This window comes from Rutidosis leptorrhynchoides, chromosome 3, assembly GCF_046630445.1.
Source record: "Rutidosis leptorrhynchoides isolate AG116_Rl617_1_P2 chromosome 3, CSIRO_AGI_Rlap_v1, whole genome shotgun sequence".
NCBI lineage: Eukaryota > Viridiplantae > Streptophyta > Magnoliopsida > Asterales > Asteraceae > Rutidosis > Rutidosis leptorrhynchoides.
The window spans coordinates 190586708-190595245 of NC_092335.1; the positions used below are offsets into that span (position 1 = coordinate 190586708).

The 8538-nt window shown below is 36.5% G+C and overlaps 1 long non-coding RNA gene across 1 annotated transcript; it reads left to right on the forward strand.

The window, feature by feature from the left end:
• The first annotated feature begins 419 nt into the window (after positions 1-419).
• Positions 420-4926, forward strand: LOC139897116 (uncharacterized). Its single transcript, XR_011776444.1, has 3 exons — positions 420-759; positions 965-1067; positions 1354-4926. It is a non-coding gene; the product is annotated as an uncharacterized lncRNA (long non-coding RNA).
• Positions 4927-8538: the final 3612 nt, after the last annotated feature.

Below are 8538 nucleotides of genomic sequence, written 5' to 3' on the forward strand. Positions count from 1 at the left end.
CAGATTCTTGCAGCTCAAATACATTTACATAGATACCAAATTAACTCATCACATATATATACACTTCGACAGATCTGGATCACCGGGGGCAGCTGACCCCGGCTGCCCCTACATAGATCCGCCCCTGCACGAATTAATAAAATGATGTTTAAAAAAAATGATGTTTAAAAAAAAAAATTAAAATACAAAACGTATGTATGATATAGAAAATTAAAAGGTTTTTATTTAAAAAGTTTTGAAGATTGAAGATAACACAATAGTACAAAAAGTCTGTAACAGAACTGACAAATGGTCAAAAGGATGACAGGTTTTATAGTCAGAGCTAGAATTTGACTGTCCAAAACACGGGATTCTTATCTCTTTATTTACTCCGTATAAAACTTCTCTCTTCAATCATCTTCTCCATGTGATATTTTAAAAAACCACCAGTCCACCACCACTTCCAACCACCACCTCCAACCACCACCTCCAACCACCTCTGCTATCTACCACCGTCATCCATTACCTCCATCCACCTTCACTATCCACCACCCCATCCATTTTCACTATCCACCACCACCATGAACTCTGGCGAATACTTCCCTCTTTCTCCGGCGTAGCTTCGGCCAGATCTGACAAGTAGTGGCTGTTTCCGGCAGCCATCACGCGGCGGTGGTTTTTGCTATCTTTTCATTTTTTTTAAACCGGCGGTGGCGGGTGGTTACTTTTCTCTTGGCAAAATCACCACCAACATACTACTAAATATCAGATCTGGGCAATGTACAAACTTTTAAGCCTAATGTACAACCTTTTAGTCACAATTTACAATTTTTTTGGCGCAATGTCCAAAATGAAAGTTGGTAATTAATTTGAATAAAATGAAAAAAATAGAAATCTGTAGTTTAAAGGTAGGTGTAGGATGTTTAAATTATTTAAATGAACATTTCAGAACATAACCAAAAAGCCATAGATTTTTTGATGTTAGGTCGCTGGAGGTGTCTGACAGCGGTGATTGGTGGCCGGAGGTGGTGCAAAGCGATGATGGCAGACGGTGGCTTTTCTGTTTCAACACTCCTCACAAATCACTAGTACGTTTTTGTTTTTCTCTATCAATTGTACACTTTGTTAAAAAATTCTGATTTTATTTAATGTTCAACCGGGATTCAAAATCGAACCTCACATTCAACCTGATAGTTCTAGGGTTAAAAAAAGAACTATGAAATTGAAATGAAACGAGTTTATTAGCTCAACCATAGTATAACGTCCTGATTACAGGAATAAAGAACGAATAAATACTTATAGAATCATCAAATGTAACTAACTGCTCACTGACTTGATCTATTAATACCTAACCAAACTATTAAACTTGGGCAGGAAAGCGAGTGGATACATTTCTGCTTGCATCCGACTTAACAGCCTTATAAAGCTGAGAAGATGTGCCCCGCCGTTGGAGAACTCGAATTTCAAGATCTCGTTTGGACATTTTTTTGGGAGATCTTGAACGCTCACTTACATTGACTACACACACACACACACACATTTTTACGAGATTTTACATGAAAATCCGAAAAATTAAGCGAGACAATCAAAGTTTTTACATGAAAATCCGATAAATGAGCAACCAAGTTTGACCTCCTTAACCGAGAGATCTCGCGAGATGACAGATGACATCTCGTCTCGACTGCTTTAAAAACAAGATCTCGGAGAAATATAACGAAGAAAAATAACGAGATTTACAACCCCGTGTGCCCCCTTTCCCTTTGAAACCATTCATGACATCTTTATTTGTACCTCTAAGGTAAACTCTTCTTCCTTCATACATAAATGACATCTTTAGGTCTCTGAAGTTCGAGACGATGTCACCCAAAGTGCTTAACCATTGTATGGCCCAAACCATCTCACACTCTCTTAATTGGCTAAAGCATCATACTACCCGTAAAAGTTTCCCCTTTAAATTGTCATGTTACTCCTTCACATTCAGTTGTTGTGTAAGGGTACAATTACTGCCATGACCATTACTTGCATTGGCCCCCTTTGTTTGATATAGCATCCCACCTGTTTTGCAGTATCAAGGTTTATAAAATTGTGAGTGATCTCGAAATCTATCAAAGTGTGGACGTCCTTTTTTTGTTTATTTGACCTGTTATTCTCATAGTCCGATAACGTTAAATGAGATGTGTGGTTCATCTTGTGTCGTTTGACTTTCACTTTCGGTTTCGTTTTCATTCCCAAGTACTTCAATGGAATACATTTAACCACTACACTTGTGTTACGCCGAATATCGTTGATCACAATAATAACACTACTTTTTTGCCTGTTTCTCCCCATACTCTTTTTGTATCAAACTTTTCCTATTCTGACATGATCCACTATTACTACTATTAGGTGTGTTGGTTAAAGTTAATTGAGTGTTAACTGGTGGCAAACCTACTGTTTTAGCAGCATTGCATCCCTTATGAACATATCGGGCAGAATAGCTAGTTGAATTAGATCATGGAACTATTACGAGGGGAGTATACCTTTTCTTAGACGCCACAATTGTTTCCTCTTGTAATTCGGCCAAACTATATGCATCCTCCAATGTCTTAGGTCGAGACATTCTAACAGTCAACTTTATCTCCTTCTACAACTCTTTTTTTTTTTTTTTTTTTTTTAACGGCAAAGATCGAAATTTTATAAATATAGAGCGCTCCCTAGCAAGGTGCTAAGAGAGGAAATTACAAAGGCCTTTAAAGCCATAAGTTCCAATTTGAAACTTCATGACCTCGGTTTTTAAGCCAACGAAAAGAGTAAAGTCTAATAATATCAAATAAATTACATCTACGAATAACAATATCATTGAAAACGACGCCGTTCCGGAAACAACATAAGGCCCACAAGAGTGTCACAATAATCGAAGTAATTCGCAACTTTGATGAAATCGGTAATCTTGCATCTCTGATCCAACTCTCAACATCTAACCAACGTGAGAAATTAGGCAACCCGCAATCTAACCATGTACGAACCAACCTCCAAGTGTCAATGGCAACCGAACAGTCGAAGAAAACATGATTAAGACGCTCCACATGCGTGTTACAAATCGGACAATTCACAGAATCTAACGTTATACCTTTTGTAGATAAATTCCAACGTAACAGGAGAATATCTAATTTAAATCGCCACAAAAACACATTCACTTTCTTTGGTAGAATTTTTACCCAAGTCGTATGAATATTGTGAGTAGGCAATGTCGATTTATCAATATGATCTCTTACATCTTTTACTGTGAATAATCCGTCACCATTTAGAGAGCACCTCCATCGATCATCACGTTCTGATATATGTATATTTTGTATCCGTTCTAGCAAAGTCGACAAAGACAACAAATTTCTGCCACCGATGTCTTCTCTAGACCAAGACCACCTCCAATCTCAATTTACCCACTTATTAGCTAGTGTGTCGAGCTTGTTTGTGCCGAGATGGTTGAGCCTATGAAAACGAGAAGTAAGAGCCGACGGACCGCACCACGTATCGTGCCAAAAACTTACTTTTCTACCATTGCCAACCTCCATGTGTATAAAGTTTTGGGCAAGAACATTATCACTGACCACGTTTTTGCATGTTTGAACAGTGGTACACCATGGGCTATTACCGAAGGTTGAATCAAAATTGTTACCATGTAATGCCTTAATCACTTTAACCCAGATATCATCCGGAGAAGTAAGATAACGCCAACGCCATTTAATAATTAAGGCTAAGTTGAAAACCTTCAAACTACCGATGTTCAACCCGCCTTTAGAGAATGAAGCTAGTATTTGGTCCCACTTTATCCATGCCATCTTTCTTTTAGAGTTAGTACTACCCCAAAAAAATCTAGCACGAAGAGCTTCAAGATTTTTGAGAACCGTTTCCGGACATTTAAAATACGACATATAGTAAGTACCTAGGCTCCCCATTACCGACTTTAATAATGTTAGTCTACCACCCGAAGACAATAAACCTACCTTCCATGTAGCTAGTCGATTATTGCTACCTTCTACAACTCTGCTAGGTGTAAATTGCTACCTTGTTTAGGGCTCAATTCCACCTTGTTCGAAAGGAATTCGATATTTGGTTTTAAATTTTTTGAATTTGCTTAAACTGTATTTAAAATATAAATCAAATTAATAATATATAAAAATTTTATTATTTTGTAGACAAGTGATATGTATTAATATTTAAAAGATCATGCACACTTTTCTTAAATTATAGGTACATTATTATTTTCATTTTCTGTCCACAAAATTCCTATTGAGTGTTATTAGAGCTCCTAATCTAATCTACCATATAGAACTGATTACATTTATATAACCATTGTCCTTTAAGATGGTATTCGTATATAATCTAATGTTAGTTACTAAACTACTTACATATGGCTTCGACTTCCTCCACTGATGTGGACGGGAATACTAAAATGAAAACAACTAAGTGGCGTGATCTAAAACACGCTACCCTTAAGCCACAACTAAGGTTAATTGCGGAGTCAGTTCACAATGCCCGCGTCCCAATTGTTCAAGGTTTTATTGATTTCGTTCATTCAACCGTAACCGATCCTTCTATTTTTTGGAGCTCGAATGTTGAAAACATGTATTGATACACATGATGATTCTTTCAAACACGGATCATCCAAGAAGCACCAGTTGAAAAGAACAAGGCGTGTGTCTAATATTTTAAAAGACTGAGAGAAATCTATTGAGTCTATAAACGAGAGTGAGACTGCCTTACATTATGTGGCGGTTACATTTTGAGAGTTAACGAAGAAATGGATTGGAGATGTTGTTCTAATGATTGTATTGGACATGCATTTGTTGATGTGTATCGGGTGACAGAAAACTGGGAAAATCTGCCCATTCGGGCCTTAGGTAGAGTGATTATCACAATGGTAAAGGTTGTTTTGAAGCTGGTAGTGGCAGCTTTTGTAATGAGCTAAAGGCAAAAGTCATTCAATAAATTTTTTTTTTTTTTGCAGTGGCAGCCATCTTTGTTTCCACCCACACCGAATCACTTAACCGAGGCTTTTAAATATCATTTGAGTTCAGTTTATTCTTCACCGCCACCTCTAGACACATTTGTAAATACCGAGACTCCTGTACATGCACCTTACAGTGATATTGTAAGTTCTCGTTTATTTTTTAAGTGTGTTATGGCTTTAATAGTAGATTTACCAGATGTTTAAAGCATTGTGTTTATTGTTATATATAAATATAAATAATGTATTCTAAGCAGGCTTAAATAAAGAGGCTTAAATAAAGATGACACTGTTACAAACTATTAAACTATTTAAATCCCTTGAGTCAAAGTACATATTCAAAGTCTAGCTTGTGACCGTAAATGATATAAACATAAGAAAAAGTTCCCGGAATGAGTTGTTCTCTCAAAAGCCGTTGATGAAATATTTAAAGTAGGTATCGCTTTATCTTTATTACTCTACTCATTTATTATTAATTATTTTTTATCTGATAACGAATAGAATTTTAGGGTGTTAGAAATTTCTAACAAGTTTTTGAATAATATCTTTGAAATAAAGCATTTTTAAAAATTATGTTTGAAAACTTTTTAGATATTCCACAACCTCAAAGTTATATTCGTTAAAGGATTAAAATAATTATAAATAAATGACTAGAGTAATTACTATGAAACGATACCGACCTTAAACATTTTATCAAAAACTTTTGAGAGAAAATTTTCCTCAGGGAACTTTTTCTTTGTATAATCTTTCACGGTTACAAGCCACACTTTGAATATGGATTACTTTTTCTTTGTATAATCTTTCACGGTTACAAGCCACACTTTGAATATGGATTTTGGCTCGAGGGCTTTAGAGAATTTAGTAGGGGGGATTTTGGCTCGAGGGCTTTAGAGAATTAGTAGTTTGTAGCACTACCATCTTCATTCAAGTATGCTTAGAATAAATTAGACATGATAATAAACACAATGCCATTGACATCACAATGCCATTGACATCAGGTAAATATACAATTAAAGTCATACTAACACTTAAAAAGAAAACTTGCAATGTTTTTGTAAGGAGGGTGTACAAGAGGTTGAGGATTTACGATCGTGTCTGGAGGTGGACGTGAATGATCAACTGAATTCAAATGGTTTTGATGGCGTCATTCGTGGCGTGTATTGGTGATCCGGTGTTGGTGACAGCAAAGATAGCTGTCGCGACCGCTTCTAAAATTTGTCGAATGATCTTAAAGAGGTCATACTTTTATCCTAGTATAGTAGCTACGGCCCAGCCTTCTCCACTTTCTTGCCTTTGGGTAATTAGAAGAGTTGCCACTAGTAGCTTTAGAAGCATCCCTTTACTGTTGTGGTAATCACTCTGCCCAAGGCCCGAGTGAGCAGCTTTGCCCAGCTTTTTTCCATCTGATTACACGCATCAGATGCATGTCCAATAAGATCTTCATATATAGTATCTCCAACCTACACTTTGTTAACTTTGCAAACGTACTCGTCAAAGAATGCAAGGCAATCTCAGTCAACCCCAAGAGGTGGCTTGGTGGTAAGATGTTTGGAAAGTTTCATAGGGACTCAGGTTCAATTCCCACCTGCTACGCTTTGGAGGGCTTGCCTTTAAAAAAAAGGCAATCTCAGTCTCTTAAATGGACTCTACTATAGATTTTTCAATTTTTTCAAAGATATAGGACATGTACCTTTCAAGCAGTGCTTCTTAAATAATACATGTTTAAAAAACATTCACGTAGCGATAGCTGTGATCATCACTAGAGCTTTAAAATTAGTAAAATCTGTTATAGTTGCATAAATGGAATCAATAAAATCTTAAACATTTGGGACGCCTCCACTCTAAACTGACTCCGTAATTGACCTTAGTTGTGGCGTAAGGGTATCTTGTGCTAGATCATGCCACTTGTTTTCACCTAGCATTTTTAAGGGTTTTGAAAAAGAAACGTTCTAAATGGTTTTTTTCAATGTGCATGTTACCACTATCATGTGCGTTTATTATACTTATAAAAATGGGACAAAAACGTTCAATTTACTAACACACAAAAGGGTAACAAATCCCGGTCATATGTAGCTAGTTAAAAGTAAGTCTCGTCGATCCACATGGAGTAATTTGTTTTATTGGATTGAATTACAACTACTTAAATTAAAATACGGGAGTTTTTCCAATAGTGAGAGAGTGGTTTTGAAAATCATAAATGAGAGAAATAAACAATGATAACAAACGGTGCTCACTTAATTGATCCCCTGTGACATGGATTGTATGCTAATTAAACCTTTTATTTTGTCAAGAAGGTATATAGTCCTATGACTACTCGTCGAATAATCACCCGACCTCAACTAACAAAAATCAATCAACTGTCGTCGATCTTTTCCTTGAAAGTCAAACTATACCCGACTAATGAATGTGAGACTCGTCGAATATTTTATTTAGATCAAGAATCTGCTTTTAATTACTTTTAAAGTTTTGATGAGGTTATAATTGAGGATGAGCCAACAGATCCGTATCCTTGTTATGAAGGTTTTGCTGATGATGATCTTCCAACTTTTGCGGATTATTTTCAAATGAACGATGAGCGTTTGAATAGGAAATGCAAGGAGAAAGAACAGAAAGAACAAGAGAGTGTGTTGCCGAAAGGGTTTTTGCCTGTGAAGATTAATAAAGAAAAAGTAGAGGTTCTGGAAGAGGATTGGAAGATATCAATGAGAATCCGTAAGTATGTGATGAAACCTGAGGTGGAGCCTCAATTTTTGAAGTTTATTGAGCACTGCGAGAGTTTGCGTGCTAAAGGGAAGATTATTGCTTGGGCCTACATCAAAGAGTTTGATATTTACGCGATAAGAAAGAACACGGAGTGAATTACATCAAAAACGCACACGAGTTCACTTCGTTACCATATTTTGAATTTATGCAGGTTGCTAGGCTTAAGATGTTATATCAGGATTATGTTGGAATTCATGATCTTTTGGTTCGTAAGATAAGATCATATAATTCGCCTAATTTCAAAGATTTTCGACCCCAAATTCCAAAGATCTCTTATAGGATGAACAAGAAAACGGGCATCAGAAGGAAGATAGTTAAATATCAACCTGTGAAGTATATGCGAAAGATTCTATTGAGGAAAATGCCGCAGCACTTCAGCCCTCGTTTTCGTTGGTGGTATTATGATGAACGCTCGGAGGAAGCGGTTATTGTGTTAGATAAGGATGGAGGAGATTTCAATGATAGTATCAGGGTTCTCGATCCAATCTGGTTGAGAAATTGCTGTGAAGAAGACATGTTTACCCTATACTACAACAAGATGCTTTATCGCCCAGAAAATCGTGTGCAGGCTGAACAGTATTGCAGGGTTGTGAAACTCTGTTACTTGAAGAACTGGGTGACTGGTCCTTTTACTGATTGATAGTTGAATTTTTGTAATACGGCTAGGTCTTAGGGGGAGTTTGTTGGTGCATGAATCCCCAGCCGTAGTTTATGTTATCGATTTAATACATTCAACTATGTAATGACTTTATTGTTTTTTTTTTTTTTGAACGGCAAGCTTGCATCAGCGTATCATTTATTCCAACGAC